The following is a 12,371-nucleotide window of genomic DNA, read 5'->3' as shown; positions in this document are numbered from 1 at the left end:
AAGAAGTAGAAACCACAATTAGAATATATTATATGAAAAAAATATTTCCAATAAGAGAAAATAACAAATTGAACCTCAGGTGTTTTTCTTTCTTTTTTTTTTTTTTCATCTGTGGAAACTCTGTCTATCATGCATCAGCCTGTACTATGAGATATGTTTCTTACAATGCAGAACCCATGATTTTCTCCTCCCCACTCCTGAGAGCTGATCCAGAGAGCAAGATGGCATGGTCTAGCAGTATTTAGAGTTCTGTCCTGATTTGTATTTTCAATGTGTTTCTTTTCTTCTCCTTTCAGTTTGCTCTGTGCTTTCTCTTCACTTTGGTTTCTCTACTTTGTCCCCTGCCTGTCCTTGCCTTTGCCTGTGGCCCTGTCTTGCGCATGGTCTTTCCGCCAGTGCCTCTTCTGATTCTGCCTCTTCTGACAATACCTTCCCTTTTCCCCATGCCCCACTTTTATCCCAGGTCCATTTATCCATGTTTTTCCTTTTCTTTTATCACTCTCTCTCACTCCTGCTTCAACCCCATTTTCCCTATTATAAGCCCCTTATTCCCTTCCCCTTGTGCCTGTCCTCTTTATCCTTTACTACATTTAGAATTCTAGGTTTCTCATTCTTCTTAAAAAGTCGAAGCCATTTGAATCTTTTTAATCCAGGTTTCTTTATTGCATTGTTTTTATTTCCAAACTTTTATTTTTGTTTCCAGTGTCTAATAGATTTCCCTTTTGAAAACAGTTCGAATTTCTCCTTTAACAATCATTACCCCCTTTACAACATTTTAACCCCCCCTTTTTTACTTTTCTTTCCTCCCCAACTCCTTTCTTTCTTTTCTTTCCCTTCCATGTCGGACCATATTCCTTATACATTGTACTTTCCAACCCCTTTTGAAATATTTTCCCACTTATTCACACTTTCCCATTTTCCAAAATGATTTCAATAGTCTTACTTCTTCCCTTCCCTTCCCTGTATTAATTCTAATCTTCGTTCCTTACCATCATGTTTTCTTTTTTCCTCACCCTCTCCTTATTCCAACACTCAATTCCCTGTGACAACAACATACCTTCATAGATATTCCCCATATTAAGTGTTGCTTATTGGAGAGACTATTTATTATAAGTAAGAATCTTTAAAATATGTGAATCTTTGACAGTGTCACAGGTGTATATCTCATCCGTTTAAGTCATTTTCACAGAATAGTACACTTCCTGATCCCCCTCGTCCCAGTGACACCCACTGTGTGTCCTTCACTCTTTGGTTCCTTCAGTAGTTCATCGGCTCGTTCGTCCTGTCTGTACTGAACTCACGACTTCCCATTTTCCCTCCTGATGGCTGCCTCCCAGGGCCTGGATGGCATTGGCCAGCAGGGATTGAATTTCTCTCCTGATTTTGCGTTTTCAGTGTCTTTTCTCTTTTCCCTCCATAACCTTGGATCCGCCACATTCTCTTTCCTTCGCTTCCTCTTCTGCATCCCCTTCCCATTCTTTCTTTTTGCATATTGCTCTGTCCAACTCCTGTGTCTTTTGCCCTGCATCTCCTCCCCTCCTGCCTCTTCTTGTAATTCCTCCCTTCCCCTTGTTCTTCCCCCAAGTCCTCTGCCCTTTCTTCCTTTTCCCTGTGGTCATTACACCTATTTCCCCATTTCCTTCTGCCTCTCTGTATTATAAACCCCAGTGCTTTAGTCCCCACACTAGTTTTACTCCCCCACATCCCATCCCCGCTTGCCATTGTATTTCTCTCTTCCCATTTACAGAACTCTAAACCATTTTCCCATTTCAAGGCAGGAGAACCTTCATATACCACTTTTCCCCTTTCTAAACCTTCTTTGTCTTTCTGGCCTGCAGTAATGTTACATTTTTTTTGTTGTTGTAAATGATATTGATGTTATTATTTTCACCACCATGATTATTACGATTATGGTTGTTACTTTTATTTGACATAGAGATAGGGCCTGTCCACATACTTCTCTCACGTGGATTTCGTTGTGTAGACCAGGGTGGTCTTGAGTTCAGAGAATCTCCTATTTCTGATTCAGGATGCCTGGCTGCCATCATGGCCAGATTTCCATTTAGAGAATAGCTCCCATTTCTCCTTTCACAGGCCTTTCTGCATTTCCCACCCTTTTACTCCCTGCCACCTCTTTCTCTATTCCCAACCCCCTCCTTCCTTTTGTACCTCTTCTCTGACCCCTTTCCCTTGCCCTTTTACCCTTCCCCATGCTTTTCCATGTTCCCACTTTTGTGCCTTCCTAGGCCTCCTCCTCTCTGTTCAGAGATTTCTCCCCTATCCATACTTTTATCACTTTGTCAACCTTTTCCTCTCCATGCCCCCTCTCTTGTACCCAGGAACACCTTCCCCAGGAACTCACCCCCACCTTTGCAAAGTACCTGTTTTTTTCCTGCCTCTTTGCAAATACTTTCTTTTGTTTGACAACCACTGCCCATCACAGCCCTTTCCCCACTTTAAAGCTTTCTCCCATGGCCCCTGGGAAGTAGGGTGATCCTTGTAGAAATGCCCCAGGAGAAGAGATAAGGAAATTCCTTCATCTTCAGTCTCCATTAAAGGACTCTTCTGTGCTTTTCACCCAAGGCTCAGTTATAAATCCTGTGTGAGTTCTTGTAGTATCCCTGGTACCCGAAAGTCAGACCAGTATTGGGGGCTGAGATGCAAGTCCTCCTCCATTTCCCTCTCCATAGTAAGCTGGAGGGGCCAGCTTCTGCAAAGCAGGCTGTGGCCTAGGGCCACAGGCTGTCTGTGCCGCCCTTCCAGTAGGGGGCGATGTAGAAGGTTGCTCACTTCCGGTTCCCAGAATCCCCTGGTGTCTGGTGGACAGTGTGGGCCATTGGGCCGGCAGCTGTGGCGCCTAGGCGCTGAGGCCTTTTCGGGGGTTTCGCGGCCGGCTTGTGGCCTTTCTCAGAGTCGTGGGTCCTCTCCTGGGATGCCAGTGCTGACTTCGGCCCAGTGGAGCCCTCTGCTCACCATGGCAGTGAGTAGACTTGTTTCTCGAGATTCCTCCATCCCAAGGCCGCCGTTTCTCCTCAGGCGTCGTCGCACTTAAGCGTTGCCCGTTGACGGCTTTCTGGAACTTTCCGAGTTCTTCCCTTTTCCGTTCGACCCAGGAGTTGGATTCGGTGGCGTGCTTTCCCAAGTCGATTTTTATTGCATATTTGAATGGTTTATCCCCATTCTTTCTGTTCTCGGTAGTTTGTAAACGTCTTTGCTGATTGTCGGGACGTTTGGGGAGCGGTTTCTGTTCCTCGATTCTCCTATCCAACCTCCTTTCCCCCTTCCTCTCTTTCCAGCCCCTTCCTCACGCCTTTCACCCCTCCCCTCCACTATACCGAATTTCAAGCTTCTCTCCTTCCCAGGTCTTCCTCTGTCCCCTGCTGCCTTTATTGCACCCCCGTCCCCGTTTTTCTGCCTCCAGTGTGCTTCCTCCCTGCCCAACGCTTTCTCTCTCACTCTCCTCTCTCCATGTGTGCCCCTCCTTCCCCCTCTCCCCTGCTTTCTCCTGACAACCCCTAGTCTGTCTGTCCGTCTTTCCTTCTCCACTTAACAATACCCATTTCTAACCTTTTCCTCCTGCTCCTCTTTAGAACCCTTTTACCTGGTTCCTTCTGTTCTGTTCCTTCTCTTTTCCACCCTAGCCTCCGTTGTGATACCCATAACCCCTGTCCAATTGCCCCATCCCTGTCCTCTTTCCCAAACCATCACCACTTTTCCCTTTCCAGGTTCGTTTCCCTTTTCTCATGAACTGGCTCCTTCCCATCCATTTCCCACCTCTTCTCCTTCTCCATTCCTTTTCCTTTGCTCCATTTCTCCAAATCCTTTGTATACCATTTGCTTTTCTAAACTCTTTATCCTTTGCAACCCTTTAAAATTTCTTTTTCTCATCTGCCATTTCTACCCATTGCTAACCCATTGTGTTTTAAAAATTTTCCTGGCCTAACACTTAGTCTTGTAGCTAGAGTTTTCCTGCCTTGCCCACAGTCAGGACAAATCTCTATCATCCGCCAGTCCCACAGACGCTCAGACCCGACCAAGTAAACGCAGAGGCTTATATTGCTTCTGAACTGTATGGCTGTGGCAAGCTTTTTGCTAACTGTTCTTATAGCTTAAATTAATCCATTTCCATAAATCTAAACCTTGCCACGAGGCTCATGGCTTACCAGCATCTTTACATGCTTCTTGTCATGGCGGTGGCTGGCAGTGTCTCCCTTTCCCTTCCTGTTCCCTTGATTCTCCTGTTAGTCCCGCCTATACTTCCTGCCTGGCCAGTGGCCAATCAGTGTTATATTTATTGACCAATCAGAGCAACAGATTTGACCTACAGACCATCCCACAGCACTTCCCTTTTTCTTTTTTAAAAAGGAAGGTTTTAACTTTTACACATCTCCAAAGCCAACTTGGTATATTTAGGAATTTGTGTGTAACATCTCTTACTACTTCCTGCTGGAGGGGGGCCCTGTATCTTATGGGGACACAAAGAAAAATTTAGACTTATGGGGTAGTCCGTGAGGCTCTATTGTCTGAGCCAGTTGCCTTGAAACCATTCTGGATGTTGGATCATCTGAGCCTTGGTGTCATTGGAGACCTTTCAGGGGATCTTGTCTGGTCAAACCTGATGTATCTTAATCTGGAACAAATCCATAGCCTCTGGCTTTCTGTGGAAACAAAAGCAGAACCTCCTTTCCAAATTAACATGTCCTTACATCCAAATCTTGAAGTCAAGGTACCTTTAAAGTATACATTTTGGCATAACTCAACAGCTTTTGCAATCAAATGTTTTTCTTCAGTTACGAATATCAAAGAGAACATAATCCAGATTCTCTGTGTGGTAGCCATCATTACGTGGCTTGTTTTTATATTACCTTGAGCCTATTGCTTTAAACTGCCGCATTCTAAGACTGAAATGGTGCTGTGGCTGCTGGCTCCGCCCACTTTAGCTTCCCAAACATGGTGGTGGTACATTTACCACCAGCTCTGGGAGCCATCTTGGGTCTATGCTTTTATCCAAGCAGCGTGTAGCTCAGAAACCTCTTTTTGTTTTGTACTAGCAAATGCTAAATCCACCACGCAGCTTAATGTGCCACTTGCAGAGGCCTCATTCTGGCCATACAGCAGATCCAGCGCGCACGTGAGGAACCGGCCATAGTAGCTCAAATATGCAGGCTGCTGCTAGCTTGAAAGAGACAACTAGGAACTGTTTTTAGCTCTGTGTTAGAATCTTTTTACTCAGGTTTTAGGTGGAAACTCTTGCTAACACGTTGGGAGCCATTTGTAGCTAGAGTTTTCTTGCCTTGCCCACAGTCAGGACAAATCTCTATCACCCGCCAGTCCCACAGCTGCTCAGACCCGACCAAGTAAACACAGAGACTTATATTGCTTCCAAACTGTATGGCCATGGCAGGCTTCTTGCTTTCTAGTTCTTACATCTTAAATTAATCCATTTCCATAAATCTATACCTGGCCATGTGGCTCATGGCTTACCGGCGTCTTCACATGCTTCTTGTCAAGGCGGTAGCTGGCAGTGTCTCCCTTTCCCTTCCTGTTCCCTTAATTCTCCTCTCTGTTAGTCCCGCCTATACTTGTTGCCTGGCCACTGGCCAATCAGTGTTCTATTTATTGACCAATCAGAGAAACAGATTTGACATGCAATCCCACAGCCTTTGCAACCACCCTGTTTCCCATGTCCTCTTTAGTTCTCTTTCCCCTGTCCTATTGCTTTCTCTCTTCTCAACCCCTGTTCTTCTTTCGGTACCCGCCCCCACTTTCTGAGTTCTCTGCTTCCCCAAACCATTTCCACTTTCCTATATTTCCTCACCTTTCTGATTTATGTCTCCATTTCCAACTCCCTTCTCCACTTCCAGTCCTTTTGCAGGTCCTTTCCCACTTTCCTTTTCCTTTATAACCTCTGCTTTTCTCCACATTTGTCCTTGTCCTTAGATCTCTGTATTACTAAGGGTCTATTTTGGCGTTGGAAGTCGTGTGGCAGGGAGTATATACCTGTTACAATTGACAAATCTTGGGGGAATCAGGTGTTAATAGTCTATCAGTTTACACTTAGAACAATATGTAAAGGATTAGTTTGATCTGTGTTCTTATGTCCATCACTGGGTAGTGCCAGATTTAAGGTGTTTCAATGTATAGATTTCACATAGCCTTAGATTGTGGTATTGTCTTGAGAGGCCATCATCATGAATGATGAATCTCTTAGTTTTGTGTTCATTCTCTCCCTCTCTCTCTGTGTCTCTCTCTGTCTGCATGCATGCGTGCGTATTTTTATATTTTGTGTACATGTGAGAACGTGTGAGTTTTGTGTTGCCTTTACAGGTTTGTGTCCTGGGAATGTAATCGCTTGTACTTACTGCAGCAATAGCTTGGCAAGAACAGCTTCCTGGAGCTGGTTCTTTTTTTTTTTTTATTTTGCAATACAATTCAGTTCTACATATCAGCCACGGATTCCCTTGTTCTCCCCCATCCCGTCCCCCTCACCTTCCCCCCAACCACCCCCCTTCCCATCTCCTCCAGGGCAAAGCCTTCCCCACAGACTGAGGTCAACCTGGTAGACTCAGTCCAGGTAGGTCTAGTCACCTCCTCCCAGGCCGAGCCAAACAATCCTGCATAGGCCCCAGGTTTCAAACAGCCAACTCATGCTATGAGCACAGGACCCGGTCCCACTGCCTGGATGCCTCCCAAACAGATCAAGCCAATCTACTTTCTCACCCATTCAGAGGGCCTGATCCAGTGGGGACCCCTCAGCCATTGGTTCATAGTTCATGTGTTTCCATTCATTTGGCTATTTGTCCCTGTGCTTTATCCAACCTTGGTCTCAACAATTCTCGCTCATATAAACCCTCCTCATTCTCGCTAATTGGACTCCCAGAGATCCACCCAGGGCCTAGGCATGGATCTCTGCATCCAGATCCCTCAGTAGTTGGATGAGGTTTCTAGCACAACAATTAGGGTGTTTGGCCATCCCAACACCAGAGTAGGTCAGTTCGGGCTTTCTCTCGACCATTGCCAGCAGTCTGTTGTGTGGGTATCTTTGTGGATTTCTGTGGGCCTCTCTAGCACTTTGCTTCTTCCTATTCTCATGTGGTCTTCATTTACCATGGTCTCCTATTCCTTGTTCTCCCTCTCTGTTGTTGATCCAGCTGGGATCTCCCGTGGAGCTGGTTCTTTGAATCCACAATGTAAGGTTTATGATTGAACCTATTTGACTTGATTTATAACAAGCACCTTTATGCAATTGTCCACTTGAGGTTTTCTTATTTATATAAATATAGTAAATATATATATGTTTATATATATGTTTATATATTATAAGGAGTACAGTTATTCTTACATGCTTGTCTGAGTTAAGGTCCTTTTATTTAACGTGTTAATTTTGAATTAGGGTCTTTCTAAATTACCCAGGTCAGGCTTTAAATTGCTGTGTATCTAAAACATGTGACATGGATTGTCTTATTGTGTCCTTGCGTGGACTGAGAATCTGGATACTCTTGCCACTGTGTCTACAATGCTGTGATGTCAGGAGTGTTTTACCCTGTCCACTCTGGAAAAATTTTTTTAATTTTTTTATTTCCACAGCAGGTTTTCTGTGTGTCACAGTTTTGGATGTTCTCAAGCTTGCTTTGTAGTCCAGGCTGGCCTTGAAGTGAGAGAGATCCCCATGCCTCTTCCTCCTGAGTGCTGGGATTTAAAATGGTCTTTTTTGTTTTTCTAAGAGAGTATGACCTGGAAACTGGTACCTGTGCTCTGGTGACCTGAGGTACAACATAACAACTTCTATCTCCTCCCTAGTACTGGGATTTTACGTATGGGCCTTGAAAGGTAAACAGCGCTGGTTGGTGGCACTGGTTACCAGTGGAAAAGTCACAGGCCATGGCTACAACCACCAGAGTTATAAAGAGCTTTATTAGAAGGAAGGATGGGATAGGAGGGAAGAGGTCCAGGCCCGGAGAGAAATAAAGATGGCAGGAGCAGAGCAGAGCAGGGTACAGAGAAAGAGAGAGCAGAGAGCAGAGAGAGAGGGAGGGTGGGGGTACTCATCTGACTTTTTAAGGTGGGTACATAATCCCCAGCACCCGCTGATGACGTTAGAAGCAAGACCCCAAGGTGTACATGTACGGGAGTGAGGGCAGGATTCTAACATTCCAGACTTTTGGCTTATTCTAAAAAGCAAGTGAATAGGAATACAGCGGTCATTTCTCCCAGAAAAACTGCTTCCTGCTGACTTGGTGGGTGTTGGTTGGCTCTTAGGGGGATGTAGGGAAGGGATTTTTTTGAGGTAGACAGGTGTCTTGGGATGGTGGACTGTCCTGCTGCCCTGGAGCCGTCCATCCCTCTTGGCTTGGCACCCTGGCTGCTTTTGTGTCTGACAGGATGCTAGTGAGAAAGATCGAGCCTGAAGTAGATCCGACCTGTCCAGATGGATTTAAGCTGGTTTCTGGGGATTTGGAGAAATTTTGAACATGTTAAGAAATAGCCATGAGAAAATTAGTGACCATGGTAGTGTTTAGTACTCTGCTTATGTTGATTAGTGTTAATGAGAGAGACAGAGAGATTGGAACATGTTTTTAAGATTTATCAGAGACAGATTATTTAAGGCACCTGTTTCCTTTACTAATTTAGTATCCAGGAAACACAGGTGATCAATTGTTGAGAGCATTTAACAGTAATAGACGGTTACATTAAAGTCTGGTTTGTAGAAACCAGACACTTTTGGGTCTGGGGGTTTAAATACCTCTTAGCTGTTACAGTTTCTTACTTGATGATACCTGGACTCCAGTTCTGTGATGGTCCAAGGCAGCCATTAACTGAGCAGTTAATTAGAAGCGGGAACTGGGAAGAGAAAAAGTTTGTGGTGCATGAGAACTTATTTAAGCTTTATCAGAGACAGATTATTTAAGGGACATGTTTTCTATATTAGTTCTTTGGAATTAGTGACAAGGCAGAGATCAGGGCCCTGTCCGTGTGTATGAGGAGGAGAAGCCCTGCTAACAGGTCTGGAGTGAGGCACATGGGTGTAGCAATGAAATGAAAGCTCCTACCTGAGCTGGAAAATCTTTCTCATTAAGTAACACTGAAAGTACAATTAAATCTGGTGAGGTGGGTAAGGCTGTCCTCCCTACCCTGACAATAGGAAAATGTGGAGAGGTGAGACCCCAAAACTTTAGGACCAGGTTAGTGGCTCTGTTGTCCAGAAGGAAAGCAAAGGATCGCTTCCATGCTGCGTTCTGGGTTCCCTGTGAATGAGCCTGTAGCCAAGCCTAGGTCTGCTGGAGGACTTTGTCTGTCCCCCTGCCTCTTGGTGCCTGGGGGCAGACAGTTGACTGATTGTCTTTCTAGGTGGTACTTTGAATAAGGCTCTGCTGTTGGCCTGACAGAGCATGCACTAGCCCGAGTGGTCATTAAACCCCTGCACTTAAAACAGGGACCCAAATGCTTTCAGGAGCCATGACAGTCAATTCTGTTCTCAGGCTTTTTTTCTCTCTACCCTAGTTTACCTTTAATGAAATAGCTGAAACTTTCACCTGTGGGATCAGGAGCCTTGCTCTAAACATGTTTTAGTTTTAGTCCTATGTCAGGGCGGTCTGGAGGACAAGAGACAGGTTTTACTCTGTCTACTGTTCGTGTCTAGTCTGAGTTCTTCCTTTCTTTGACAGTCTTTTTTTTTTATTATTAATTTATTTTGCAATAAAATTCAGTTCTACATATCAGCCACGGATTCCCTTGTTCTCCCCCCTCCCGTCCCCCTCACCTTCCCCCCAACCCCCCCCCCATTCCCATCTCCTCCAGGGCAAAGCCTTCCCCACAGACTGAGGTCAACCTGGTAGACTCAGTCCAGGTAGGTCTAGTCCCCTCCTCCCAGGCCGAGCCAAGCAATCCTGCATAGGCCCCAGGTTTCAAACAGCCAACTCATGCAATGAGCACAAGATCTGGTCCCACTGCCTGGGTGCCTCCCAAACACATCAAGTCAATCAACTGTCTCATCCATTCAGAGGGCCTGATCCAGTGGGGACCCCTCAGCCATTGGTTCATAGTTCATGTGTTTCCATTCATTTGGCTATTTGTCCCTGTGCTTTATCCAACCTTGGTCTCAACAATTCTCGCTCATATAAACCCTCCTCATTCTCGCTAATTGGACTCCCAGAGATCCACCCAGGGCCTAGTCATGGATTTCTGCATCCAGATCCCTCAGTAGTTGGATGAGGTTTCTAGCACAACAATTAGGGTGTTTGGCCATCCCATCACCAGAGTAGGTCAGTTCGGGCTGTCTCTCGACCACTGCCAGCAGTCTGTTGTGTGGGTATCTTTGTGGATTTCTGTGGGCCTCTCTAGCACTTTGCTTCTTCCTATTCTCATGTGGTCTTTATTTACCATGGTCTCCTATTCCTTGTTCTCCCTCTCTGTTGTTGATCCAGCTGGGATCTCCCGCTCCCCCAAGCTCTCTTTCCCTCAACCCTCGCCTTTCATTACCCCCACTCATGTCCAGGCTGTTCATGTAGATCTCATTCCATTTCTCTGTCATTGGGTGATCCCTGTGTCTTTCTTGGGGTCCTGTTTTCCAGGTAGCCTCCCTGGTGATGTGAGTAGCAGACAAGTCATCCTTGTTTCATGTCTAGTATCCTGCTATGAGTGAGTACATACCATGTTTGTCTTTCTGAGTCTGGGTTACCTCACTCAGGATGATTTTTTCTAGATCCATCCATTTGTCTGCAAACCTCATGATGCCATTGTTTTTCTCTGCTGAGTAGTATTCCATTGTGTATATGTACCACATTTTGTTTATCCATTCTTCAGTTGAAGGGCATCTGGGTTGTTTCCATGTTCTGGCTATTACAAACAATGCTGATATGAACATAACTGAACAAGTGCTCTTATGGTGTGGTTGAGCATTTCTTGGGTATATGCCCAAGAGTGGTATAGCTGGATCTTGGGGGAGATTGATTCCCAATTTTCTAAGAAAGCGCCATATTGATTTCCAAAGTGGTTGTACAAGCTTGCATTCCCACCAGCAGTGGAGGAGAGTTCCCCTAGCTCCACATCCTCTCCAGCATAAGGTGTCTTCAGTGTTTTTGATCTTAGCCATTCTGACAGGCGTAAGGTGGTATCTCAGAGTTGTTTTGATTTGCATTTCCCTGATGATTAGGGATGTTGAGCAGTTCCTTAAATGTCTTTCGGCCATTTGAGTTTCCTCTGTTGAGAATTCTCTGTTTAGTTCTATAGCCCATTTCTTAATTGGACTGTTGGGCATTTTGATGTCTAATTTCTTGAATTCCTTATATATTCTGGATATCAGTCCTCTGTCAGATGTGGGGTTGGTGAAGATCTTTTCCCATTCTGTAGGCTGTCGCTTTGCCTTGTTGACCGTATCCTTTGCTCTACAAAAGCTTCTCGGTTTCAAGAGGTCCCATTGATTGATTGTTTGTCTCAGAGTCTGTGCTACTGGTGTTCTATTTAGGAAGTAGTCTCCTATGCCAATGCGTTCAAGACTACTTCCTACTTTCTCTTCTAGCAGGTTCAGAGTAGCTGGATTTATGTTGAGGTCCTTAATCCACTTGGACTTAAGTTTTGTGCACGGTGATAGATATGGATCTATTTGCAGCCTTCTACATGTTGATATCCAGTTTTGCCAGCACCATTTGTTGAAGATGCTTTCTTTTTTCCATTGTGCACTTTTGGCTTCTTTGTCAAAAATCATATGTTCATAGGTGTGCGGATTAATGTCAGGGTCTTCAATTCGATTCCATTGGTCCACATGTCGGTTTTTATGCCAGTACCAAGCTGTTTTTATTACTGTAGCTCTATAGTAGAGCTTGAAGTCAGGGATCGTGATGCCTCCAGAAGTTGTGTTATTGTACAGGATTCCTTTGGCTATCCTGGGTTTTTTGTTTTTCCATATGAAGTTGAGTATTATTTTTTCCAGGTCTGTGAAGAATTGTGTTGGTATTTTGATGGGGATTGCATTGAATCTGTAGATTGCTTTTGGTAAGATTGCCATTTTTACTATGTTAGTCCTGCCTATCCATGAGCATGGGAGATCTTTCCATTTTCTGACATCTTCTTCAATTTCTTTTTTCAGGGACTTAAAGTTCTTGTCATATAGGTCCTTCACTTGCTTGGTTAGTGTTACCCCAAGGTATTTTATGTCATTTGTGGCTATAGTAAAGGGTGATGTATCTCTGATTTCCTTCTCCGCTTCTTTGTCCATTGTATATAGGAGGGCTACTGATTTTTTTGAGTTGATCTTGTATCCTGCTATGTTGCTGAAGGTGTTTATAAGCTGTATCAGTTCCTTGGTGGAATCTTTGGGGTCGCTCAAGTATACTATCATGTCATCTGCAAATAGGGAAAGCTTGACTTCTTCC

The sequence above is a fragment of the Peromyscus californicus genome, unplaced genomic scaffold, assembly GCF_007827085.1.
Source record: "Peromyscus californicus insignis strain IS unplaced genomic scaffold, ASM782708v3 Scaffold_10__1_contigs__length_136768540, whole genome shotgun sequence".
Lineage (NCBI taxonomy): Eukaryota > Metazoa > Chordata > Mammalia > Rodentia > Cricetidae > Peromyscus > Peromyscus californicus.
The sequence above is the reverse complement of the archived record's forward strand: the minus strand, read 5'-3'. Positions refer to the sequence as shown.